At 43.7% G+C, this 27925-nt stretch overlaps 1 pseudogene; it reads right to left on the reverse strand.

The window, feature by feature from the left end:
* Positions 1 to 5275: 5275 nt before the first annotated feature.
* The window catches only part of LOC123485043, a 42657-nt pseudogene continuing 20007 nt past the window's right edge, over positions 5276 to 27925 (reverse strand).

The following is a 27925-nucleotide window of genomic DNA, read 5'->3' on the forward strand; positions in this document are numbered from 1 at the left end:
TAAATGATTTAAACATACAATATAGCTCAGTATTTGTATTATACAATATTTTTTGATAATATTTATCAAGGGTGTCAATAATTAAGGACCCCTCTGTATATATACATGATTTGCCTGCTGGGGGCAGTCTACAAACATATAGGTTATTAACCCTTAGAAATAAATTACTTCTGTCATGAAATAAGAAAAAAATACAGGACATAACTACAATTTAGGATTTACAGGATCTGTAGTTGTCCTTGTCCTGAGGACATAACTACAATTTAGCATTTACAGGATCTGTAGTTGTCCTTGTCCTGCAGTGTAACTTATTATTTACCAGTATTCTTTTGCTTAAAACTTCCGGAGCATGTATTTAATTTAAAAGTCACAAAATGGATGTACCAATCACAGATTAACCCTTTAACTCACACATTGAGGAGCCCAATAACTTTATTAGGCTGAAGGGAGGGCTGGCCAAAGTAGGTTGTATGAAAGAGTTGACAATGATGACAACATCCATTTATGTAAGAAAGCACTAATGCCATCTCGTGGATGAAAAACTAAAGTTTATTTTTAAAAAGCACAATGCATAGATATTCAAAAAGTAGAGTTGAATAGAAGAAAACATGTATAAAACATATATTCTGTAAAATTCATAAAATATGTTAATCTATCATCTGAATGACAGAAATAATGAATCAAAGACAATACATTTCAGACATTGTTATCATAGACAATAAAAATTGTGCCATGATGGTGCTGCTATGGAAGCCATGGATGATCGCTCCCATAATTGTTTGTACATTTAATAATACTTAGTTAAATGCAGCCATTTTTTTCTCAATATCAAATCTGGGTAACAGTTAAGTATCTTACCGTGATTGTTTTCAATTAAAATCGCCAAAAAGAAAAAAAAATAGTTTCCAAGCTAAGAGCAATTTGTCAAGCAAGAATTTTGCAAGGACTCTCTGGGAGTGGTCTGAGTGGAAAGGGGAAAACTGAATATTAGGTAGGTGTTCCTTATGTTTGGTATACTCAGTATATATAAAACACAGAAAATCATGTTTTTGACTGCACTGGGCTTTTAAGTCTTTTTGTATTGCCATTTTTCTGTCAGCTTTTAGTTTTTTGATTGCTAATTCAGAATGCGTAATTAATTGGTCATCCTGGATGAGTTTTAAGTTTGAATTTGCCCGTTTTGGCTCACTTGCTACATACCAAGCTAGCTTGGAGACGGTTTGGATGTGAATAAGTTAGAATGCCACAACACCGGCTTGGAGAGAAGCAGAAGAAGTGAGAGGACTGCATGAGGAGATGGCTGGGACTAGTGGATAAGATACTCTGACTGCTAATGTTATGCTTCTAGTGCCTTTGAGGCAGCATAATAGCATCACCCAAGTGGTGCTACATGGAGTTAGTGGAGAGGAGTGGCTAGCCAGCTAAGCTAACTATCACCAACCCAGAGCACGGAGGACATGGGGGGGCAGCTGCTGACTGTCTCTCTACTCTGACAGGCTCCCTCCTCCACTCATAGGATCATCAGACCATCAACGCTTCCTCAGTTCTCAATGCCGTCGGATCCGCTTCCCTGATCATCCATCATCTCTTCCAATTCCATTACTCTCAAAATGTACAGATTGTTCTGTTTGTTCTTCTATAAGCAATTCAGCTTTAAGCTGCCATTTAAGCAAAATAAATATACTTAACTAGGACAACAGGTAGCCTAGTGGTTAGGAGCAACCAAAACGTTGCTGGTTCAAATCCCTGAACCTATGAATTGAAAAATCGGCCTGTGCCATGGAGCTAGGCACTTAATCCTAATTGCTCCTATAAATCACTCTGGATTAGAGTGTCTGCTAAATGACTAAAATGTAAAAACTACAAAACTAACCAAAAAACAATACAATTCAATACACAATACAAAGCAGATACATTTGCTGCAGATAAGATTCATCATCATTACAACATATAATTGTTTAAAAAGCTGTTACAGTAATAAACAATTTAACCATTATTCAATAAAATATTTTTGTTTTTTTGTTTAAAAATCCTTAATCTACAATGTGTTATTGTGTGTGTGTGTTTTTGTGTGTTTGTGTATGCATGTGTGTGTGTGTGTGTGTGTGTGTGTGTGTGTGCATAATCCATGTTCAGAGTTTCTCCTGCTCCTCCTCTGATGGTGTATCCCTCCATCTCCCTCAAGGACCTGTAACATATCACCACACAAAGTTATTTATCCCTCCATCTCCCTCAAGGACCTGTAACAGATCACCACACAAAGTGATGTATCCCTCCATCTCCCTCAAGGACCTGTAACATATCACCACACAAAGTTATTTATCCCTCCATCTCCCTCAAGGACCTGCAACATATCACCACACAAAGTGATTTATCCCTCCATCTCCCTCAAGGACCTGCAACATATCACCACACAAAGTTATTTATCCCTCCATCTCCCTTAATGACCTGCAACAGGTCATCACACAGCGTTTCTTAGAGGTATACTTTAAACAGGTACAGTATACTTTGATAACAGAGCATTAGTTCCTTAAGTATAATAGACCCCCTCCCGAGTGGCACAGTGGTCTGTGCCACTAGAGATCCTGGTTCGAATCCAGGCTCTGTCGTAGCTGGCCGCGACTGGGAGACCCAAGGGGCAGCGCACAATTGGCCCAGTGTCATCCAGGGTAGGGGAGGGATTGGCCGGCAGGGATGTAGCTCAGTTGGTAGAGCATGGCGTTTGCAACGCCAGGGTTGTGGGTTCAATTCCCACGGGGGGCCAGTATGAAAAAAATTAAATAAATAATGTATGCACTCACTAACTGTATGTCACTCTGGATAAGAGCGTCTGCTAAATGACTAAAATGTAAAATAAGATAGGTGTAGCATCCTAATTTGATGACCCTGTTGTTGCAGATATTTCCTGCCTAGTCTGACCTCTCTTCTTCTTGGCTTTGACATTCTTTTGGAGGTCAACCTCAGCATAGGTCACATCAACAGGTCCAGCTGCTGCTGACAATGGACATTTCTAGTCAACAAATGAAGGAATTAGCTTAATACATATCCTACCTCTTAGTCCCAAACTCAGAAATTGCGAATTAAGGTTTTAATAACTGCCAACCTGTAGAATGGTTCTTACCTGTGGCTTTCCCTATCTTCACCTCAGAGTAGACTGTATTTTCTTTTGGATAATCTATCTTTACTGAGGAGGAGTAAGAGCAGAGAATTTGTAAATATATTTACAGTGGGGAAGAAAAGTATTTAGTCAGCCACCAATTGTGCAAGTTCTCCCACTTAAAAATATGAGAGAGGCATGTAATTTTCATCATAGGTACACGTCAACTATGACAGACAAATTGAGATTTTTTTCTCCAGAAAATCACATTGTAGGACTTTTAATGAATGTATTTGCAAATTATGGTGACCTACAAACAAGCAAGATGTCTGGCTCTCACAGACCTGTAACTTCTTCTTTAAGAGGCTCCTCTGTCCTCCACTCGTTACCTGTATTAATGGCACCTGTTTGAACTTGTTATCAGTATAAAAGACACCTGTCACCAACCTCAAACAGTCACACTCCAAACTCCACTATGGCCAAGATCAAAGAGCTGTCAAAGGACACCAGAAACAAAATTGTAGACCTGCACCAGGCTGGGAAGACTGAATCTGCAATAGGTAAGCAGCTTGGTTTGAAGAAAACAACTGTGGGAGCAATTATTAGGAAATGGAAGACATACAAGACCACTGATAATCTTCCTCGATCTGGGGTTCCACGCAAGATCTCACCCCGTGGGGTCAAAATGATCACAAGAACGGTGAGCAAAAATGAATGTCATATGGTCAGATTAAACCAAAATATAACTTTTTGGTAAAAACTCAACTCGTCGTGTTTTGCATCCAAAGAACACCATACCTACTGTGAAGCATGGGGGTGGAAACATCATGCTTTGGGGCTGTTTTTCTGCAAAGGGACAAGGACGACTGATCCGTGTAAAGGAAACAATGAATGGGGCCATGTATCGTGACATTTTGAGTGAAAACCTCTTTCCATCAACAAGGGCATTGAAGATGAAACGTGGCTGGGTCTTTCAGCATGACAATGATCCCAAACACACCGCCCGGGCAACGAAGGAGTGGCTTCGTAAGAAGTATTTCAAGGTCCAGGAGTGGCCTAGCCAGTCTCCAGATCTCAACCCCATAGAAAATCTTTGGAGGGAGTTGAAAGTCCGTGTTGCCCAGCGACAGCCCCAAAACATCACTGCTCTAGAGGAGATCTGCATGGAGGAATAGGCCAAAATACCAGCAACAGTGTGTGAAAACCTTGTGAAGACTTACAGAAAACGTTTGACCTGTGTCATTGCCAACAAAGGGTATATAACAAAGTTTTGAGAAACATTTGTTATTGACCAAATACTTATTTTCCACCATAATTTGCAAAATAAATTCATTAAAAATCCTACAATGTGATTTTCAGGATTTTTTTTTCTCATTTTGTCTGTCATAGTTGTCGTGTATCTATGATGAAAATTACAGGCCTCTCTCATCTTTTTAAGTGGGAGAACTTGCACAATTGGTGGCTGACTAAATACTTTTTTTCCCCACTGTATGTACTGTGACGTCACGAGAGGCTACACAGCTTTCAGCGGGATTGCTCAAGTAGTGCAAGGAGACAAGGTTCAAACAAAACAAGGATTTTATTATAGGTCTTGGGAAATTAACGAAAATATAACAAAATTCTGTTCTCTTGTGGCTCTTTAAGGGTTAACAGTTCAGGGAGGTCTCTTCCACATCCAAAATCATAATTCTCACTCGCTCAGATAACTTTTCCCCAGCCTTACTGTAGTCCACGTTGCAGCTAGTGGCCAACCCAGCAAAAAGTCCTTCCAAATGTCCCTCACGTATTTCCACAGGTGCATATATCCAAAGGTGAGTATTTCCCAAAGGTAAGTATCTCCAAATCCTTATATTCCTCATGGAAGTGGACGTGCAGCACTCTTGTCCTCCAGCGAGCCCAGGTTGGAGACTGTGTCTCTTCCCTTCCCAAACCTTCAGCTCATCAGCTCCTCATTTGTTTCAGCTGCGTGGGAAGATTGGCCATAGAGGGGTGGAGTTCCCGACCATACCAGCAGATGGAGCCATAGCTGTCTGGGTTTGCAGCCACCTCAGGGGGATGTAACGTCCCTCCAGGACACAGCCTCTCGTGACATCACAGTACACATTGTAACTCGTCTTAGATCCACTGCTACATTTCTTTCTCAATATATGTCACAGTTGAGAGTTACCTTTCTTTTTGTTGTCCAACTTGTTCAGTTGAATCTGGGCGTAAGTCACATGACTTGGTCCAGCAGCAGAAGCACCAGCAGCATCTGAGACATAATACACAAACACCTCCACTTAGTCAAACTCTACATGTCATATTAAATGAAGAGAAGCAGGCTACTACACATTCATACTGAAAACATTACATTACACTACCATTATCATTGTTGTCTGAGGGATTTATCGTATCGTAGATGTTAGCGTCACCTGTTGGTCGAAAAAGAGAGAATTCTTAGTTTGGTTATTCCTCAGCTTGCCTATGAACATATAGTATGATAACATGTTGTATACAAAGTGGATGTTGATGAGCCAGTGTATGAGGTTACAGAGAGAGGAGAGTGGTAGAGGTCTGGGCTGAGAGACTGACCATGCTGCTGATGTGTATACCCAGTATCAGGAGCCTGGCCCTGGGTAGATCCTTGGTCCTGTTGGGGGTCCTGGTTGGTGCTCTGGGGCTGAGGGGGCCTACAGGGAGAGAGATACTCAGCATAGGAAGCACAGAGAAGATGTTATACTGTACGTATCAATATAGTTGAGAGACAGGTGTACTCACCAGAAAATTCTGTTGAAACAGGAACCTGTAATGACAAACACATTGTGTTATGTACTGAACTTTCTTCACCTATTTCGGAATAATACTTGATACGTAATAATACATTTTCCATTAAATGAGAAATAGTAAAAGTATCACCTTTGCTGTTTTGATATCTACACAGCAGGACCAGGAGAATGACCAGTAGAACACCAGCAACAACCAGACCCACAACCACTCCTACTAGGACTGATGTAGATGATCGAGGAGCTACGACTGGAGAGACTGGAGAGAGAACAGCACAGACTCTGATAGAGGTTATATAGGTTTAGAGTATAGAGCATGAAAAGAAAGTAGGATGGCCCATCTTTTGACAATTTAGTTGAGAGATCATATTTTCTAGGGGAGTGCAAATCCAAAAGGATATTAACATCAACACTTAAATCACATGTTTTTCACACAGATAATAAAAAGGTAACTAACTTGTGATAATACATTTTTTCTCACCTCTCACAGTCACGCAGCTCTCTGGTGATTCTCCTTGACCAGATTTGCACTTATAGAATCCTTCACCTGACTTGGATACTGTAGGGATGATCATCTCTCCTGTGGTCTTATCTTCATGAGTACTCCATCTTTGTAGAAATCAGCTTTGAAGTTTGAGCTGACTGTCCGGTATTTACAGCGCAGAGTCAGAGAGTCTCCTTCAGTCACGGGATGGACAGGGCTCTCCAGGATCACATCACCATCTGTGTAACATAATATATAAATAATACTGTAAATCTGGAGTCATCCCTCACAATACATTTACATCTTATGAGCTTGTATTTATGAGATGCAATCATTCAGTTACAGAATTGAACATCCTATCATATATATGTAAAAATGTTAGTGAGTGTTGTACAATAGATGTACCATGTACTGTGATGTTGACAGCAACATCACTCTCCTGATCCAGACTCACACCAGAACACTCCATTGGACCATGTGTATGTGTAGCTGATGGTACATGTGGACCCTGTTATCGATCCCCAGTTAGAGACACACCCTGACCTCACTCCTCTCTCTCTGTGGCTCATCAGTCTCCATCCAGTAGAGTTCCCCTTCTCCTCACAGCTCAGTGAGAGAGACTTTGATGTTAAGTGTTGAGTTGTGTTGGGACTTATTCTGAGAGACACTGAAGTCTGGAGATCTGAAACAAAGAGAGACAGAGTCAAACCTATAGTTATATACACACATGAGGGTGACTTAAATATGATTCAATACAGTTTCAATGCAGTTAGTTACCTCCTGACCAGAGAAACGGAGGTTCACTGTAGAGTGTGTCATGGACTGGGTCTCCTCTCCCAGCTCTACACACATATCCTCCTGTGGGAGTAGGAACAGCAGTGATCAGAGTGTAGGAGTCTTCAGTAGTCCCATTGCCTGCTTCTGCTAGACGCTGAAAAGAGTAGGACTGCTCTGTTAAAGTGGGAACCGTCCTGTACCAGGAGAACCTCCAGCCTGTAGACGTCTTGTCAACTTCACAGCTCAGAGACACTGAGTCTCCAGGGTTCAGCCACTGAGGAGAGATACTCAGGACAGCCTTGGGTTGATCTGTGATCAGATCAGAAGTTTTCTAACTTTCAGTCTTAGCAATGATTCTTGTTACCCATGGAGATGTTTAAATGATTAGATTACTCACAAGACACAGTCAGTTGTACAGCATCACTGGTCTTGGAGAACTTGTTTCACTTTACAACCTTACAGGTATATGAACCACTGCTAGACATGTAGACAGGACTGATTCTGTACTCAGACTTTCTATTAGAGTAGACTGGATGACCATTCTTATACCACTCATACTGCCATTCAGTGTCGCCTCCTCCCTGTATGTCCCATCTCATAGTGACAGTCTCTCTAATGAATATCTGGGTCCAGTTGAGTTTGAGGGTCAGAACAGCAACAGGTCTTTCTGCACAGACACAACACTGTCACGGTTTCGGCCGAGGCTGCTCCTTCTCCTTGTTCAGGCAGGCTTCGGCGGTCGTCGTCTCCGGAGTACTAGCTGCCACCGTTCTATGTTTCGATGTTTGTTTGGTTTTGTCTGTTTTGTTACACCTGTTCCTTGTTAGTGTTAATTATGCGTCCTATAAGTTCTCTTGGGTTTTGTCATGTGTTGTGTGTAATTGTTCGTGTCATGTTGGGATGCTAGTTCGTTTATTCTCTCTGTATTGTTTTTGAAGAGAGTTCCGCACAGTGTGTGCCTTTTGTTTGTACTTTACCGGTGTGCGTAAAGTTCGCTTGCCTGCCAGGTTGTATTTAGCCGTGTTTGGCTTGTTCTTTTTGTCTTCACTAAAGACGTTAGTACGAAGCCTCTGTGTGTCCTGCGCTTGATTCCACACCACATCTACACTCAACCTTGATAGAATTACACACCATTCACCATGGAATCAGCAGGAGCAGCCGCACCTACCGAGGTTATTGAGGAGTGCCTTCGTGGACAGGAGGACAGGATCAACCAGATTGGGCACGCTCTGGATAGAGTGATGAACACCCTGCATCGATGGGAGACCAGCGGGGTACCCACGCCCCCACCTACCACACCATCACCATCGGTCAGTCCATCTGTCCAACTTCCGGAACCCAGTGGGATTCGGCTCTCGCTCCCGAGGGCGTACGACGGCACCGCTGCCGGGTATCAGGGTTTCCTGTTGCAAGTCGAACTCTACCTCGCCACCGTACACCCGGCGCCCTCGGGACACGAGAGCGTTTCCGCCCTCATCTCCTGTCTCACCGGCAAGGCGTTGGAGTGGGCCAACGCCGAATGGAGGAGGATAGACGCCGCAACGATCACCTATGCGGAGTTCTCCCGCCGCTTCCGGGCAGTGTTCGACCATCCACCTGAGGGGAAGGCGGCGGGGGAGTGTCTATTCTACCTCCGGCAGGGGATGAGGAGCGCTCAAGAGTTTGCCCTGGAGTTTCGGACTCTAGCGGCAGATGCAGGGCGGAATGAGCGGGCCCTCATAGATCACTTCCGCTGCAGCCTCCGGGAGGACGTCCGTAGACAGTTGGCGTGCAGGGACACCACTCTTACGTTTGACCAATTGGTTGACATGGCCATTCGGCTAGACACCCTGCTCGCCACCCGCGGACGTCCTGGGTGGGGGTCGCCCATTCCACCCTCCAGCACCTCCGAGCCGAGTCCCATGGAGCTCGGGGGTGCTAGCGCTAGAGAACGGAGGAGAAGGAGCCCGAGGGGGGCCGTCCCCTGCACCAACTGTGGCCGTGGAGGGCACACCGCGGCTAGGTGCTGGGGAGGGTCTCCTGGAGGACGAGACGGCAGGCCACACATTGGGGAGTCCTCCCAGGTGAGTAGGCGCCCCACTTACCCAGAGCTTTCTGTCGTGCACATAACCATACCTGTTTGTTTTTCACAGGTTGCACCTAGTTCCCAGCATAAGGCGCTAGTAGATTCAGGCGCAGCTGGGAATTTTGTAGATCGTAAATGTTGTATAGAGTTAGGGATCCCTCTCCTTCCGGTTAATAATCCCTTCCCTGTACATGCCCTAGATAGCCGTCCGTTAGGATCCGGGTTGATTAGGGAGGTCACAGTGCCACTTAGGATGGAGACGCAGGGGGGTCATGAGGAGACGATTCAGCTATATCTGATCGACTCTCCTGCGTATCCGGTGGTGCTTGGGCTTCCCTGGTTGATTACTCATGATCCTACCATTTCGTGGCGAGAGAAGGCTCTTAAGGGGTGGTCTGCCCAGTGTGTGGGGCTATGTCTGGGTGTTTCCGTAGGGGCGACCTCGGTGGAGAGTCCAAACCAAATGCCCGCAATGCACGTTCCCCCCGAGTATGAGGATTTAGCACTCGTGTTTAGCAAGGCGAGGGCGGCGTGATTGCCACCTCATAGACAGGGGGATTGTGCGATAGACCTCCAGGCAGGAGCTGCGCTCCCGCGGAGCCACGTGTATCCTTTGTCACAAGAGGAGAAGAGGGCGATGGAGACATACATTGCCGAGTCTCTGAGACAGGGATACATACGGCCCTCCACTTCCCCTGTGTCCTCGAGCTTCTTTTTTGTGAAGAAAAAAGATGGAGGTTTGCGCCCGTGTATTGATTACCGCGGTCTCAATCAAATTACTGTGAAATATAGTTATCCACTCCCTCTGATTGCGACTATGACGGAGTCATTACACGGGGCACGGTTCTTCACAAAATTGGACCTCAGGAGCGCATACAACTTGGTGCGCATTAGAGAGGGCGATGAATGGAAGACAGCATTTAGTACTACCTCGGGTCATTACGAGTATCTCGTCATGCCATACAGGTTAATGAATGCTCCATCAGTCTTCCAATCCTTTGTGGATGAGATTTTCCGGGTCAGGCAGGGGCAGGGAGTGGTCGTGTAGATAGACGATATTCTGGTGTACAGTTCTACCCAAGCCGAGCATGTAGCCCTGGTGCGCCGAGTGTTGAGGAGGCTGTTGGAGCATGACCTGTATGTCAAGGCAGAGAAATATCTGTTCTTCCAGGAGTCGGTCTCCTTTTTGGGTTATCAGTTGTCCGCGTCAGGGGTGAAGATGGAGGTTGACCGTGTGTCAGCCGTGCGTAATTGGCAAACCCCAACCACGGTTAAAGAGGTGCAGCAGTTCTTGGGCTTTGCGAATTGCTACCGGAGGATTATCCGGGGTTTTGGACAGGTGGCTGCCCCCATAACGTCCCTTCTGAAGGGGGGTCCGGTGCGCTTGCGGTGGTCAGCTGAGGCGAACAGGGCTTTTGGGAGACTGAAGGACCTGTTTACTTCGGCTCCGGTGCTGGCGCATCCGGATCCCGCTTTACCATTCCAAGTGGAGGTGGACGCGTCAGAAGCCGGTATCGGGGCCGTTCTCTCGCAACGGTCCGGCACACCACCTAAACTCCGCCCCTGTGCTTTTTACTCGAAAAAGCTCAGTCCGGCGGAGCGAAATTATGACGTAGGGGACAGGGAGCTGTTAGCCGTGGTACAGGCCCTAAAGGTGTGGAGGCATTGGCTTGAGGGGGCTCAACACCCTTTTCTCATTTTGACTGACCACCGTAACCTGGAATACATTCGGGCAGCTAGGAGACTAAATCCTCGCCAGGCTCGGTGGACTATGTTTCTAGCCCGGTTCGTGTTTAAGATCACTTACATCCCTGGGTCCCAGAACGGGAAGGCAGACGCCCTGTCTCGGCGGTATGACACAGAGGAGAGGTCCGTTGAGCCCACCCCCATACTACCAAAGTCTTGTCTGGTGGCACCGGTGGTGTGGGAGGTCGATACAGAGATCGAGCGGGCGTTACGCACCGACCCTAGCCCTCCACAGTGTCCGGTGGGTCGGACGTACGTTCCGCTCGAGGTTCGGGATCGACTCATTTATTGGGCTCACACGTCACCCTCCTCTGGGCATCCAGGTATTGGCCGGACAGTGCACTGCCTTAGCACAAAGTACTGGTGGCCAACGTTAGCCAGGGATGTGAGGGTTTATATCTCCTCCTGCTCGGTGTGTGCCCAGTGTAAGGCGCCCAGACACTTGCCCAGGGGTAAGTTACAACCCCTGCCCGTTCCACAACGACCCTGGTCTCACCTCTCGGTGGATTTTGTTACAGACCTTCCCCCCTCACAGGGGAATACCACCATCCTGGTCGTTGTGGATCGGTTCTCGAAGGCCTGTCGTCTCCTTCCCATGCCGGGTCTTCCTACTGCCCTACAGACCGCTGAGGCACTATTCACCCACGTCTTCCGGCATTACGGGGTACCCGAGGATATAGTGTCTGACCGAGGCCCCCAGTTTACCTCCAGAGTCTGGAGAGTGTTCATGGAGCGTTTGGGGGTTTCGGTGAGCCTTACCTCGGGTTACCACCCGGAGAGCAATGGGCAGAGTCGAACGTGTAAACCAGGATGTGGGTAGGTTTCTGAGGTCGTATTGCCAGGGCCGGCTGGAGGAGTGGGCGAGGTATGTTCCCTGGGCCGAGATGGCACAGAACTCTCTCCGCCACTCCTCCACTAAACTAACTCCTTTCCAGTGTGTGTTAGGGTACCAGCCGGCTCTGGCACCTTGGCATCAGAGCCAGATCGAGGCCCCTGCGGTGGAAGAGTGGGTGCGGCGCTCGGAGGAGACGTGGAACGCTGCACACGTCCATCTGAAGCGGGCCATCCGTCGACATAAGACGAGTGCCGATCGCCACCGCAGTGAGGGGCCGGTGTACACACCGGGAGATCGAGTCTGGCTCTCGACCAGAAACCTGCCCCTCCGCCTGCCCTGCCGGAAGCTGGGTCGGCGGTTTGTGGGGCCTTTTAAAGTCCTGAGGAGATTGAACGAGGTGTGTTACAGGTTACAACTGCCAATTGATTACAAGAATATTAACCCCTCGTTCCATGTGTCTCTCCTCAGGCCGGTGGTAGCTGGTACACTCCAGGACTATGAGATAGAAGAGACTCCTCCGCCCCCGCTGGACATCGAGGGGGCTCCGGCGTACACTGTTCGGTCCATCCTGGATTCGAGACGCCGGATGGGGGGTCTCCAATATCTCGTGGAGTGGGAGGGGTACGGCCCGGAGGAGCGGTGCTGGGTGCCGAGGAGGGACATCCTAGACCCGTCTCTTCTGACCGAGTTCCATCGTGGTCATCCCACGCACCCTGCTCCGCGTCTTCCTGGTCGTCCTCGAGGCCGGGGTCGGCGCACGGCTGGAGCCGCGCGTCAAGGGGGGGGTACTGTCACGGTTTCGGCCGAGGCTGCTCCTTCTCCTTGTTCAGGCAGGCTTCGGCGGTCGTCGTCTCCGGAGTACTAGCTGCCACCGCTCTATGTTTCGATGTTTGTTTGGTTTTGTCTGTTTTGTTACACCTGTTCCTTGTTAGTGTTAATTATGCGTCCTATAAGTTCTCTTGGGTTTTGTCATGTGTTGTGTGTAATTGTTCGTGTCATGTTGGGATGCTAGTTTGTTTATTCTCTCTGTATTGTTTTTGAAGAGAGTTCCGCACAGTGTGTGCCTTTTGTTTGTACTTTACCGGTGTGCGTAAAGTTCGCTTGCCTGCCAGGTTGTATTTAGCCGTGTTTGGCTTGTTCTTTTTGTCTTCACTAAAGACGTTAGTACGAAGCCTCTGTGTGTCCTGCGCTTGATTCCACACCACATCTACACTCAACCTTGACAAACACAGACAACTAACTGAATAAACAGTTGCACAATTCTAAATGTATGTATTGTTCAATAGATCTACTCATGACTATAGCTTCAAGTTAGCTATAATTGTTGTGAAACAATGAGCAGATAAAATATTATAACCTAGATTACTTTATATCCATATACAATAGCAGCCGTTTATCATAAAACTGTTTTAGACTCACCAGTAATATTTATCTGGACTGGGTCACTGTACAGGGTATAGTAGACTGGGTCTCCTCTCCCAGCTCTGCACCAGTACTGTCCTCCATCAGAGACACTGACCCTGCTGAGTGTGTAGGAGTATCCAGAGGTTGAGGTTACTGGTGTAGAGTCTGGTCTGTGTCTGTACCAGTAAAACTTCCATCCATAAGACTCTACTGTACAGGTCAGTGTCACACTGTCTCCTGTGAATACGTTCGCTTGATCTAAACTCAGTGTAGCCGTCGGATGACTATCTGTTGGAATCAAGGAATGTGTGTGATGCATCTGGAAAACATGGATCTGATCTGCTGCATGATATGTCCTCTTGATGGATAACTGATCAAAATTCACTGAGGCAGAAAATATTATAGACCCACAGAACATGTCTAATTTATTGACTCAACAACAACAGTGTCTATCTATCTGTATGTCCAGAGAGAGAACAGAACAAAGTTATGTACCTTTTACAGTGAGTGTAATAGTATTACTTGGTAGTGAAGATGTAGGTCTAGACACTCTGTTCCCTTCACACCAGTACTGACCCTGGTCAGACATACCAGCTCTACTGATGGTGTGAGAGACTCCAATGTTACTGTAACCAGACTGGGATACTACATTATCATTCCAGTCTTTGTACCACTGATAGCTCCATCTACTGTCAGATCCTACTGAACACGTCAGAGTAACTGTCTCTCCAGTGTATGCAGGGTTTGGCTTTACAGTCAGTGTAGCTTTGGGCAGAGCTGTGAAATAAAGCCGAACACATCAGGATACATGCCTGGTAATTCAGCTGTTTCTGTAACGTTGTAAGTAAAGTCTATTTCACGTATGGTATGTTGACTCCATTCAGTTAGAATTGACAGTGTATACAGTATATTTATATTAAGTGTGTCTACGGTGTATACATTTATATTAACCCTCAGTGGCTCTGAATTTAGAAAGTCTAGATTGAAGACAAACAGTGAGCTCACCAGTAATGATGATGGGGAGAGCTGAGCTGAGATATGACTTCTGGGGCCGACCGCTGCTTGTCCCAACACACTTGTACTGACTAGCCTGGTCAGGTGAGAGATGGTGATGGTGTTTCTGGTCTGAATGGGAAGCTCTTGGTTGTCTCTGAACCAGCGGTACGTCCAGTCTGTATAGTCTGATATGTCACACTGCAGAGTGACTGTCTCTCCAGGGTAGAGGAGACCCTGTGGAGTGACTATCTTCACTGAGGCCGAGGGCAGAGCTGTGGAAACAGTTATATGAAGACAAATGCAGTCAGAGCACCAATCTTTTCAAAGTATGATCTGACTTCAGTGAGTAGTACGGTAACTATTATTTTAGACATTACACGATATATACAAAAGTATGTGGACACCCCTTCAAATGAGTATATTTGGCTATTTCAGCCAAACCCGTTGCTGACAGGTGTGTAAAATCGAGCACACAGCCATAAAATCTCCATAGACAAATATTGGCAGTAGAATGGCCATACAGTTACATATAACTGTGCCCCTGCACATTAACTCTGTACCGGTACCCCCTGTATATAGCCTCCCTACTGTTATTTTAATTTTACTGCTGCTCTTTAATTATTTCTTATTTTTATTTTTTACTCATCTATTTTGAACTTAACACTTATTTTTCTTAAAAATGTATTGTTGGTTAAGGGCTTGTAAGTAAGCTGTTGTATTCAGCGCATGTGGCAAATAAAATTTGATTTGATTTGAAGAGCTCATTGACTTTCGACATGGCACCGTCGTAGGATGCCACCTTTCTAACAAGTCAGTTCGTCAAATTTGATAGAGCTGCCCCGGTCAACTGTAAGTGCTGTTATTGTGAAGTGGAAATGTCTACGAGCATCACCGGCTCAGCCGCAAAGTGGTAGGCCACACAAGCTCAGAGAATGTGACCGCCGAGTGCTGAAGCGTGTAGTGCGTAAAAATCATCTATCCTCGGTTGCAACACTCACTACCCAGTTCCAAACTTCCTCCGGAAGCAACGTCGGCACAATAACTGTTTGTCGGGAGCTTCATGAAATGGGTTTCCATGGCCGAGCAGCCGCACACAAGCCTAAAATCACCAAGCACAATGCCAAGCGTCGGCTGGAGTGGTGTAAAGCTTGCCGCCATTGGACTCTAGAGAGGTGGAAGCGCTTTCTCTGGAGTGATGAATCACGCTTCACCATCTGGGAGTCCGGCGGACAAATCTGGGTTTGGCGGATGGCAGGAGAAGCTACCTTCCCGAATACCAACTGTAAAGTTTAGTGGAGGAGGAATAATGGTATGGCGCTGTTTTTCAATGTTCGGGCTAGGCCCCTTAGTTCCAGTGAAGGGAAATCTTAAATCTACAGCATACAATGGCATTCTAGACGATTCTGTGCTTCCACCTTTGTGGCTACAGTTTGGGGAAGGCCCTTTCTAGTTTCAGCATGACAATGTCCCTGTGCACAAAGCGAGTACCGATTACATAATAATGCCCATGATTTTGGAATGAGATGTTCAACGTGTCCACATACTTTTGGTGATGTAGTGTACTTACACTCAGAGCATGTCTACATGATTGACTCAATATAAATAGTGTCCATCTGTATGACAACATAGTAACTTACCATTCAGGGTGACTCTGACAGGATCACCGATGATTGATTTCATGGATCTGGACTGGATCTCTCCTTGACACCAGTACTGACCCTGGTCAGACACACCAGCTCTACTGATGGTGAGGGTGTCTCCTGTTATAGTGTGTCTGTCAGACTGGGATACTACATTATCATGCCTGTCTTTGTACCACTGATAGCTCCAGCTACTGTCAGACCCTACTGAACACGTCAGAGTAACTGTCTCTTCAGGGTACACAGGGTTTGCCTCTACTGTCAGTGTAGCTTTCGGCAGAGCTTCAGAAACACACAACATACATTTTTTAAACAACTAAATAGAATCCTTATAATGGTGCCAAATGAAGTGGTTATAAGTATGGAGGCACTGATGTGAATGAGAGATAAGATGACTTACCTTGTCACTGTCAGTGTGACTACATCACTCCACCCAGAATATTTCTGCTCATCAATATGTGTACCCAGACATATGTAGTCACCACTGTCGGAAATCTTAGCATCACTGATCTCATGTTTATTCTTCTTAGTGGAGGAGTCCGAATTACCATTCTTGTACCATGTGTATTTCCAGTCAGTGAATCCTCCCCCTGTACGTCACATCTGAGAGTGACAGACTCTCCACTGAATATCTGGGAGCTGTTGGGGTGTATGGTCAGAACAGCCTTTGCCGCTCCTGATCAAAATCAAACCAGCATGATACAATTGACTTACATGTTATTTTGAGACACTAAAAACACAAAATATATCCAGCCAAAAGCAACTTTAAAAATCCACAAATACAGAAATAGAATGAAGCATCAAGAGATGGAGGCTTGATGAAGTGAACAAATATCTAGCATCATCATCTTCAGAGTGTCCTGAGTTGATGAGTGTACTCAGCACTGCAACAAAGAAAGTCACATTTCACCAATATTAGATTGGAATAAATAACAACATGCCATATTCATGTTACTGATTACCAAATCTTCCTGAGCTTTATTTTAAAGGAGCAATTTGTGATTTCTACATAGATTTTTGCACTTTTAAAGGAATAATAGCCATTAATTCTAAAAGAGTATATCTTTTAATAACCTCATTAGCTTACCATTATGAAAAAAACACATGATTCCACAGTAGGAAATCACGTTTTGGAACACTTAACGTGATGATATTTCACATGAAGTTTCACATGTGGATCTTCACATGTGATGACATAACCTTTCACATGTGAAATCATGTAAAACCACGTGGTTTTGGAACACTTCACATGTGATCGTATTTCATATGAAGTTTCAGATGTGGATATTTTTCACATTACATTTCACAGGTGATGCACTGCAGACTAAAATTTGTCGTTAGGATATCCCCAGAATGTCACGCAGTCTCAATGTTTTCAACTTTCATATTTGGAACACTTTGACATAAATGATTACATTGTGTTTGTTTATTTATACTGAAATTATTATTCAAGATGTCCATTATCATCCTCTTGACCAAGAAAGGGAAAGTAACTGAACTGAATGACTACCGACCCATAGCACTAACTTCAGTCATTATGAAGTGCTTTGAGAATCTTGTCAAAGACTACATCACCTCCTCCCTCCCCTCCCCGACACACTCAACCCTCTACAATTCCCCTACCGCCCCAACAGATCCACGGACGACACAATGGCCATTGAACTGCATGCTGCCCTCTCCAACCTGGACAAGAGTAATGCATATGTGAGGATGCTGTTCATCGACTACAGCTCGGCCGTCAATACCAAAGTGCCCTCTAAATTTACCAGCAATCTCACAGCACTGGGACTGAACTCCTCCCAATGCAACTGGGTCCTGGACTTCCTGACAGGCAGCCCCCAGGTGGTGAAGGTAGGCAACATTATCTCCTCAACACGGATTCTCAACATTGGGGCCCCACAACGGTGCTTCCTGAGTCCCCTCCTGTACTCCCTGTCTACCTGGTTCATCCTTGGGAGCAATTTCCAAATGCCTGAAGGTTCCACGTTCATTTGTACAAGCAATAGTACGCAAGTATAAACACCATGGGACCACGCAGCCGTCATACCGCTTAGGAAGGAAGGAGACGCGTTCTGTCTCCAAGAGATGAATGTACTTTGGTGCGAAAAGTGCAAATCAATCTCAGAACAACAGCAAAGGACCCTGCGAAGATGCTGGAGGAAACAGGTACAAAAGTATCTATATCCACAGTAAAACAAGTCCTATATCGACATAACCTGAAAGGCCGCTCAGCAAGGAAGAAGCCACTGCCACTGCTCCATCCGCCATAAAAAAATCCAGACTACAGTTTGCAACTGCACATGGGGACAAAGATCGTACTTTTTGGAGAAATGTCCTCTGGTCTGATGAAACAAAAATAGAACTGTTTGGCCATAATGACCATTGTTATGTTTGGAGGAAAAAGGGGCAGGCTTGCAAGCCGAAGAACACCATCCCAACCGTGAAGCACAGGGGTGGCAGCATCATGCTGTGGGGGTGCTTTGCTGCAGGAGGGACTGGTGCACTTCACAAAATAGATGGCATCATGAGGAAGGAAAATTATGTGGATATATTGAAGCAACATCTCAAGACATCAGTCAGGAAGTTAAAGCTTGGTCGCAAATGGGTCTTCCAAATGGACAATGACCTCAAGCATACTTCCAAAGTTGTGGCAAAATGGCTTAAGGACAACAAAGTCAAGGTATTGGAGTGGCCATCACAAAGCCCTGACCTCAATCCTATAGAAAATATGTGGGCAAAACCGAAAAAGCATGTGCAAGCAAGGAGGCCTACAAACCTGACTCAGTTACACCAGCTCTGTCAGGAGGTATGGGCCAAAATTCACCCAAACTTATTGTGGGAAGGATGTGGAAGGCTACCCAAAACGTTTGACCCAAGTTAAACAATTTAAAGGCAATGCTACCAAATACTAATTGAGTGTATGTAAACTTCTGACCCACTGGGAATGTGATGAAATAAATAAAAGCTTAAATAAATCATTCTCTCTACTATTATTCTGACATTTCACATTCTTAAAATAAAGTGGTGATCCTATCTGACCTAAAACAGGGAAGTTTGACTAGGATTAAATGTCAAGAAATATGAAAAACTGAGTTTAAATGTATTTGGTTAAGGTGTGTGTAAACTTCCGACTTCAACTGTATCTGTAATGTCCCTAAGTCGAGAAGTGAATTTCAAACACAGATTCAACCACAAAGACCAGGGAGGTTTTCCAATGCCTCTCAAAGAAGGGCACCTATTGGTAGATGGGTAAAAATAAAAAGAGCATACATTAAATATCCCTTTGAATATGATGAAGTTATTCATTACATTTTGGATGGTGTATCAATACACCCAGTCACTACAAAGATACAGGTGTCCTTCCTCACTAAGTTGCTGGAGAGGAAGGAAACCACTCAGGGATTTCACCTCGAGGCCAATGGTGACTTCAAAACAGTTACAGAGTTGAATAGCTATGATAGGAGAAAACTGATCGATCAACAACATTGTGGTTACTCCACAATACTAACCTAATTGACAGAGTGAAAAGAAGGATGCCTGTACAACAGATATTCCAAAACATGCATCCTGTTTGCAACAAGGCACTAAAGTAATACTGCAAAACATGTGGCAAAGCAATACTATTATTGTCCTGAATACAAAATGTTATGGTTGGAGCAAATCCAATACAACACATTAATAATGAGTACCACTCTTCATATTTTCAAGTGGTGACTGCATCAGTTTATGGGTATGCTTGTAATCGTTAAGGACTGGGGAGTTTTTCAGGATAAAAAAAGAAACTAAGTTAAGCACAGGCAAAATCCTAGAGGAAAATCTGGTTGTCTGCTTTCCATCAGACACTGGGAGATGAATTCACCTTTCAGCAGGCCAATAACCTAAAACACAAGGCCAAATCTACATTGGAGTTGCTTACCAAGAAGACAGTGAATGTTCCTGAGTGGCTGAGATACAGTTTTGACTTAAATCTACTTGAGAATCTATGTCAAGACCTGAAAATGGTTGTCTAGCCATGATCAACAAACAATTTGACAGAGCTTGAATACTTTTTTTAAGAATAATGGGCAAATGTTGCACAGACAAGGTGTGGACAGCTCTTAGAGACTTACCCAGAAAGACTCACAGCTGTAATCGCTAACAAAGGTGATTCTATAAAGTAATGACTCAGGGGTGTGAATACTTATGTAAATTAGATTTTTTGGTATTTAATTTTCAATACATTTGCAAACATTTCTAAAAACATGTTTTCACTTTGTCATTAAGGGTATTGTGTGTAGATGGTTGAGAAAAATACATAATGTAATCAATTTTTAATTCAGGCTGTAACACAACAAAATGTGGAATTAGTCAAGCGGTATGGATACTTTCTGAAGGCACTGTATCACTCCTCACCTCTCCACCTAATAGCTGATGTGTGGTGAGCGTTCTGACACAAAAAATGGTGGCCGTGCATCACCCAGGTGGGTGCAACGCATTGCTGGTGGATGAGGTGAGTTTCCCCCTACTATGTAAAGCGCTTTGAGTAACTCAGTTGGTAGAAAAGCACTATATAAATCCAATCATTATTAATTATTTTATCACAGTAACTTCTCACAAGATCACATGATCACATGTGATCACGTGAAATTCATGTGTTTTTTCCGTAAGTGTAGTACAACTGTCATATCTCAAGTCGCTCTGGATAAGAGCGTCTGCTAAATGACTAAAATGTAAATGTAAATATCTCATCATAACATAAAATATACTGTTATTTTATGACAATGTTTGTTAACATGGTGAATTACGGACTGCAGTTTTAAATGGCCATTGACATGTTCTGCAGCAGGTTTGCATTTATTAGGATGACTCATGTACTGGAGGCAGCTCTGCAGGGAAGTCACAAGCTGGCACAGCCACAAAGTCATCAAATCGGATTTGAAACCTAACCCTAACCTTAACCCTAACTTTTACCACACTTCTAACCTCATGCCTAACCCTAAATTCGTACCAAAAAGCGTATTTTGTTTACATTTTTTTCCCCCGATATGTAGACAAGTTAGACTGCAGCTGGCCCATCTAGTGAATATAGCTCAGCTCTGCCTCCATCAAAAGATTCATCCCAATAAAAGTAAACCTGCTGTTCTGGACATAGAGAAAGTACAGAGACCAAAAACCACACAATCTCTTAGTACAGTTAACTATAACTGTAGCGAAGGAACTCTCAACCATTTACAATAATCACAACTTTATACTAGAACACATCCAACAAATATAGCATTTTGCATTCATTGTCATTGACAGCACATTTTGCAACCACTGAGTTAGCGCTACTCTTTAGTTCCTGAGTGGTGACCTGGTTAAATGTACACCACACCACCACACTACACAGGTCTGCATGGCATCTACTATATAAACTCAGGCTCTCACAGAGATGCATCTTCAATGTAAGGGGGTCATTCAACCCCACCTCATATACAGATATATGATCGTAATTTAAACTAGATTGTCACAGCAAAATAATCCTGAAGCAACAGGATTTGAAAAACTAGTCAATAATCTTGCTTGATTGGTGGTTAGGCTATTAGTTGGCCAAAAGTAGGCTACATGAAAAGTGCAATACTGTTAATGCTGCAATATGTAACTTTTTGAGAGACCTGACAAAATTCTAATAGAAATGTGAGGTATAGATCTGTCATTCTCATTGAAAGCAAATATAAGAAGCGATAGATCAGTTCTATGTTCACCTTTTCTATGGTTTCCGTTTTTAAGTTTTGTTTTTTTATCTTTTACTTTTGGTTTTAAACACCAGCTTCAAACAGCTGAAAACACAAAATTGTTCCTTATGGAAAATATATTTTCACAGCGGTTTAGATGGTACAATGATTCTCTACAGTATACCTGCTTGTTTTGTCACATAAACTGAAATTAGGTGAACTATTAGAATTTTAGCAACCAGAAAATGGCAGAGCGATTTCTGCATACTGTGTTCCATTCTGTCCTGCCAACGATCTCTGAACTACAGTTCTTCTGACAAACCCCTCTACTTCCTATAAGATGACAGACCAATTAGTTGGGATCACCACTTTATTTTAAGAATGTGAAATGTCAGAATAATAGTAGAGAAAATGATTTATTTTAGCTTTTATTTCTTTCATCACATTCCCAGTGGGTCAGAAGTTTACATACACTCAATTAGTATTTGGTAGCATTGCCTTTAAATTGTTTAACTTGGGTCAAACGTTTCGGGTAGCCTTCCACATCCTTCCCACAATAAGTTTGGGTGAATTTTGGCCCATACCTCCTGACAGAGCTGGTGTAACTGAGTCAGGTTTGTAGGCCTCCTTGCTCGCACATGCTTTTTCAGTTCTGACTGATGTCTTGAGATGTTGCTTCAATATATCCACATAATTTTCCTTCCTCATGATGCCAACTATTTTGTGAAGTGCACCAGTCTCTCCTGCAGCAAAGCACCCCCACAGCATGATGCTGCCACCCCCGTGCTTCACGTTTGGGATGGTGTTCTTCGGCTTTCAAGGACCCACTTTTCCTCCAAACATAACGATGGTCATTATGGCCAAAGTTCTATTTTTGTTTCAGACCAGAGGACATTTCTCCAAAAAGTACGATCTTTGTCCCCATGTGCAGTTGCAAACTGTAGTCTGGCTTTTTTATGGCGGTTTTGAAGCAGTTGCTTCTTCCTTGCTGAGCGGTGTAGTGTCGAGACAATGATGCTGATCATGCTGTGATGACAAGAAATCCGCTGACACTGTCCTTGATTATAATGGTTTATTACATCAAATATTACAGTATTAATTTACAGACTCCTGCAGAAGTCCGGAGAACAACTGACCCAATCTCTAATATGTTGTTCTTTCGTCCTTTGTTCAAAACATGGTATTTATATCCTATGTAACATAAGATGGGTGGTTTTTTATAGACCAATCCCTGGCCTCCTCATATCTCCAAATGTCCTCTATTCCAAGAAGCCTATGTAGTAATTCTTTCCAGATGTTTCAGCAAAGCAGAGTAAAGTTCATCTATCACACCATTTGCAAACGTCAGCAAAATCATAGACTTTCAGATACTACATATTTCCCCCCTTCGAGACTAATTAAGTCTCGAAAACAAAAATAATAGGATTTTGTTCTTGAGTAACTTTAGCAATAAACCAAAATGTATGGAGAGTAAACACATTTTTATATAGACATTTTTGTATGGAGTGTAAATAAATTGTTATGGAGTGTAAATAAATTGTTATGGAGTGTAAATAAATTGTTATGGAGTGTAAATAAATTGTTATGGAGTGTAAGAGTGAAAAACCTGCCTGGCAGCTTTCATTCCAAATATCCATCAATCAATCAAGACAGGAAAATTCTCTCACGGCCCCTCTGCCCCAGGCGACCACCTAAGTACTCCAGATCAATTTATAAATCTTTATCAATGCATTTTAAGCTATGATGCAATTGAATACACATGAAAACCTCAGAAAACAAAATACAATCAAGAATGTCCACATTCAGGCTGGTCGACCCATTGGACCCTCCTGTGGATTCTCTCTGTCCCTGCCTAGACCCAATATCCCTAAGCTTCAATCAAATAAACAAAAACATCTGAGGTCCCCACATGCATCCAACAACAGAAAACATCATTCTTCAAAAATTAATACAGAAAGAATATAACACTGGAATGTAGTCCACTACACTGCAGCTCCTCCACAGTGTCGACTTTCAACACCTTCCTTGTTCCACTTCCTCCAGTCCATTCATATTGTCCATGTTTGAGTATTTGAATCCCACTCTACAAATCCCTATATACTTTTGGAAGAAAAGAAAACACCAACCAGTATCTTTTGCAAAACAACACATGCAAATTAAAACATAAATATCAACAATAATATAAAAATGATATATAAAATGATATATAAGATGAATCACATTCCATTTCCCCCTTTGATTCATAAGAAAATACTAAATATCACAATAATATGTAAAGACATGCGAAAATTATCACACAATCAGATTTTTTCCCCAATTTTTTCAAAAAACATTTAACTGATTTATCCACAAAACTCTTTCCCATTTTCTGAGGATATTAAATCGGGAAATCCCCACCTGCTTATGACTTCTTTACACAAAAACTTACCAACCGACTGAGCATCTTTTAGCTTAGTTGGACATCTTATGCACCTCTTGGTGTAGGAATGTAACCAGGAATAATAGTCACACCCTGCAAACATTATTTTTCAGACAGATTGTGCACCTGCCTATGACATAGTCAACCTGTTAAAGCAAATATGGTGCCCAAAAATCATACTCCTTTGTGATCTTTCTCCTAACCTCCCCCCTTTCAACATGAGCTAACCCATGTGCTTCCTGAATCATCAGACCTAATAGGTCTAGAGGCGCTACTATCAACCCCTGATGGTTTCTCCAAAGACAACAAAGGCATGTTACTCTGAGGATTTTTTATTGTCCTTAAAACACCTGCTTTCGAAAGTCCTTCAATTTGTGGTTCAATCCCTTGGATTGCTTCATCTTTCAATGGATACTGATTCTTCCAAGGAGGTCTGGCTCCTGGTCGAAGTTCAACTTTCACCTCAATTGGCCTGATTTCACAAGTCCAATATCAGTACTGTGTTGAGACCACAAACATTATGGAACTTGTTGCAACATCTCCTCTTTCATACGGTCTGAATCCATCTTCGCACTGCAAACAGATTCATGTGTCATCCATACAGTTTGTGGCTCTCCTTGTCCTTGAGCCGAAATCATGATTTTGAGAAATCGCTGATCTTCACTCCTCCAAATCGCCAAATTATCTTTCATCGCTACGAAAACAGCTTTCTCTGCTTCTGTCATCATTTCTCTTATATGCTTCTGCTCATAGCCTTCAGAAACCAACAAAGTCACATGTGGCACACTCTTCTCAATCTCAAATTCTTTATCCAGATAATCGTCTGTGTTTATCTTCATAGCTGCTCCTTGTGGTCCTAAAATTATGCAACATGAGCAGAGTTGAACTTTCTTTGGTTGATGACTGAACCATTCCTCTGAGTTCGATTGGGCATCATTCATGAAATACTTGAGCGTACAATGAAATGGATATTCCGGAAGCCTCGCATCTGGCATATTTGCCACAATGAATTTCTCCCATATCTTAGCCTGCTTCAAAAAATCTTCACTGAGATTTCCAATCCAGAATACTGAAGAAGAATCCATCTCTGTCGTCATCAACAATTGGTAAACCTTTTCCTTTGGCACTTCTACCAGACAGCAGTCTGGTGTACATTTTATTGTACAGTTCAATTTACACAATGCATCTCTTCCCAACAATGCGATAGGTGTATGTTCCGATACCAGTATGGGTATTGTAATTTTCTGATTTTCATAGCAGAGCTCAATTGGTTCCGTAAGAGGAATCAGCTGTTTCACTCCCTCAAATCTGATTGTCCTAATTAGTTGATTGGACATAGGGAGATGTGTAGCATCTTCAGGCCGAACACAGGTAAAAGCAGCTCCGCTATCCGCCATCACTTCCAATGGTCGTTTGTTTACTTTCACCTCAATTGTTGGATCTTTTTCCGGTCCTGATGCTACCAGCTGACACCCCCCTTTCGGATCTTCTGGGCACCTCTAGAATCCTTGCTGCGGGCCCCTATAAGGGTTCACCGGTCCTCCAGATGATCTTGACTGGCCCCTGTATCTTCCTCTGAAATTCCCTCTGGTGTTTCCTCCTGGCCCATTACACTCACGGGCAAAGTGACCAACCTGTCCATAATTATACAGTGGGGAAAAAAAAGTATTTAGTCAGCCACCAATTGTGCAAGTTCTCCCACTTAAAAAAATGAGAGAGGCCTGTAATTTTCATCATAGGTACACGTCAACTATGACAGACAAAATCAGAAAAAAATATCCAGAAAATCACATTGTAGGATTTTTAATGAATTTATTTGCAAATTATGGTGGACAATAAGTATTTGGTCAATAACAAAAGTTTCTCAATACTTTGTTATATACCCTTTGTTGGCAATGACACAGGTCAAACGTTTTCTGTAAGTCTTCACAAGGTTTTCACACACTGTTGCTGGTATTTTGGCCCATTCCTCCATGCAGATCTCCTCTAGAGCAGTGATGTTTTGGAGCTGTCGCTGGGCAACACAGACTTTCAACTCCCTCCACAGATTTTCTATGGGGTTGAGATCTGGAGACTGGCTAGGCCACTCCAGGACCTTGAAATGCTTTTTACGAAGCCACTCCTTCGTTGCCCGGGCGGTGTGTTTGGGATCATTGTCATGCTGAAAGACCCAGCCACGTTTCATCTTAAATGCCCTTGCTGATGGAAGGAGGTTTTCACTCAAAATCTCACGATACATGGCCCCATTCATTCTTTCCTTTACACGGATCAGTCGTCCTGGTCATTTTGCAGAAAAACAGCCCCAAAGCATGATGTTTCCACCCCCATGCTTCACAGTAGGTATGGTGTTCTTTGGATGCAACTCAGCATTCTTTGTCCTCCAAACACGACGAGTTGAGTTTTTACCCAAAAGTTATTTTTTGGTTTCATCTGACCAAATGACATTCTCCCAATCCTCTTCTGGATCATCCAAATGCACTCTAGCAAACTTCAGACGGGCCTGGACATGTACTGGCTTAAGCAGGGGGACACGTCTAGCACTGCAGGATTTGAGTCCCTGGCGGCGTAGTGTGTTACTGATGGTAGGCTTTGTTACTTTGGTCCCAGCTCTCTGCAGGTCATTCACTAGGTCCCCCGTGTGGTTCTGGGATTTTTGCTCACCATTCTTGTGATCATTTTGACCCCACGGGGTGAGATCTTGCGTGGAGCCCCAGATCGAGGGAGATTATCAGTGGTCTTGTATGTCTTCCATTTCCTAATAATTGCTCCCACAGTTGATTTCTTCAAACCAAGCTGCTTACCTATTGCAGATTCAGTCTTCCCAGCCTGGTGCAGGTATACAATTTTGTTTCTGGTGTCCTTTGACAGCTCTTTGGTCTTGGCCATAGTGGAGTTTGGAGTGTGACTGTTTGAGGTTGTGGACAGGTGTCTTTTATATTGATAACAAGTTCAAACAGTTGCCATTAATATAGGTAACGAGTGGAGGACAGAGGAGCCTCTTAAAGAAGAAGTTACAGGTCTGTGAGAGCCAGAAATCTTGCTTGTTTGTAGGTGACCAAATACTTATTTTCCACCATAATTTGCAAATAAATTCATAAAAAATCCTACAATGTGATTTTCTGGAAAATGTTTCTCTCATTTTGTCTGTCATAGTTGACGTGTACCTATGATGAAAATTACAGGCCTCACTCATCTTTTTAAGTGGGAGAACTTGCACAATTGGTGGCTGACTAAATACTTTTTTCCCCCACTGTAACACACTTCTGAAGATTGCTGGAAGTATGGCTTAAATCTTCCTCCTCTTCCTCTTCCTAAGCCTTCTCGTCCTCTTCCTCTCCAATTCTGTGTCTGTCCAGAAACTGACTGTGGATATGAAACAACTGATACCGCTATTGGTGGCTGGTACAATTGCGGTTGGAACTGGTTCAGTTGAAGCTGTGGCAGTGATTGTTGATTTGGTGCACACTGATTCTGCATAACCAAAGCTTGTTTCTTCTCCTTCTTATTCTCCACCAGTTGTATTTGATTGAGTTTTCCGAGAGTTTCTTGGTCCTGTTCTTTCTGGTTGTGTTCCTTTTTCCGGTACAGATCCACTTGATGGGCTATATGATCTGTATAGACACCTTTTGTCATGCTTCCAAGTCCAACCACCTCTGCCAGTTTGCTCCTTACTGGTGAGGGCAGTCCCATCTGCAGTTTAGCTCTCAAAATTGACTGCTCTATTTGACTCACATCTGGATCATTTTCGGTAATATTTCTCCACACTTGATGAACTCTTGACACATAGGCTCTCGGATTTTCTTGTTGTCCTAGTGGGTCAATCAGAATGTTGTCAGGATGCACATTTGTTGGAAATGTATCTTTCAGTGCTCTCCACAGCCGATTTCTACTTGCAGCCAACAATTCAGGATCATTCACCGCAGTCCCCACATATCGATGAAGTCCAGCTCTCTGAAAAAATGTCTTCCATACCTGGAATCCCAAGGAGATTAGCCAAAAGTCTCTTA

Source organism: Coregonus clupeaformis, unplaced genomic scaffold, assembly GCF_020615455.1.
Source record: "Coregonus clupeaformis isolate EN_2021a unplaced genomic scaffold, ASM2061545v1 scaf0545, whole genome shotgun sequence".
Classification (NCBI taxonomy): Eukaryota; Metazoa; Chordata; class Actinopteri; order Salmoniformes; family Salmonidae; genus Coregonus; species Coregonus clupeaformis.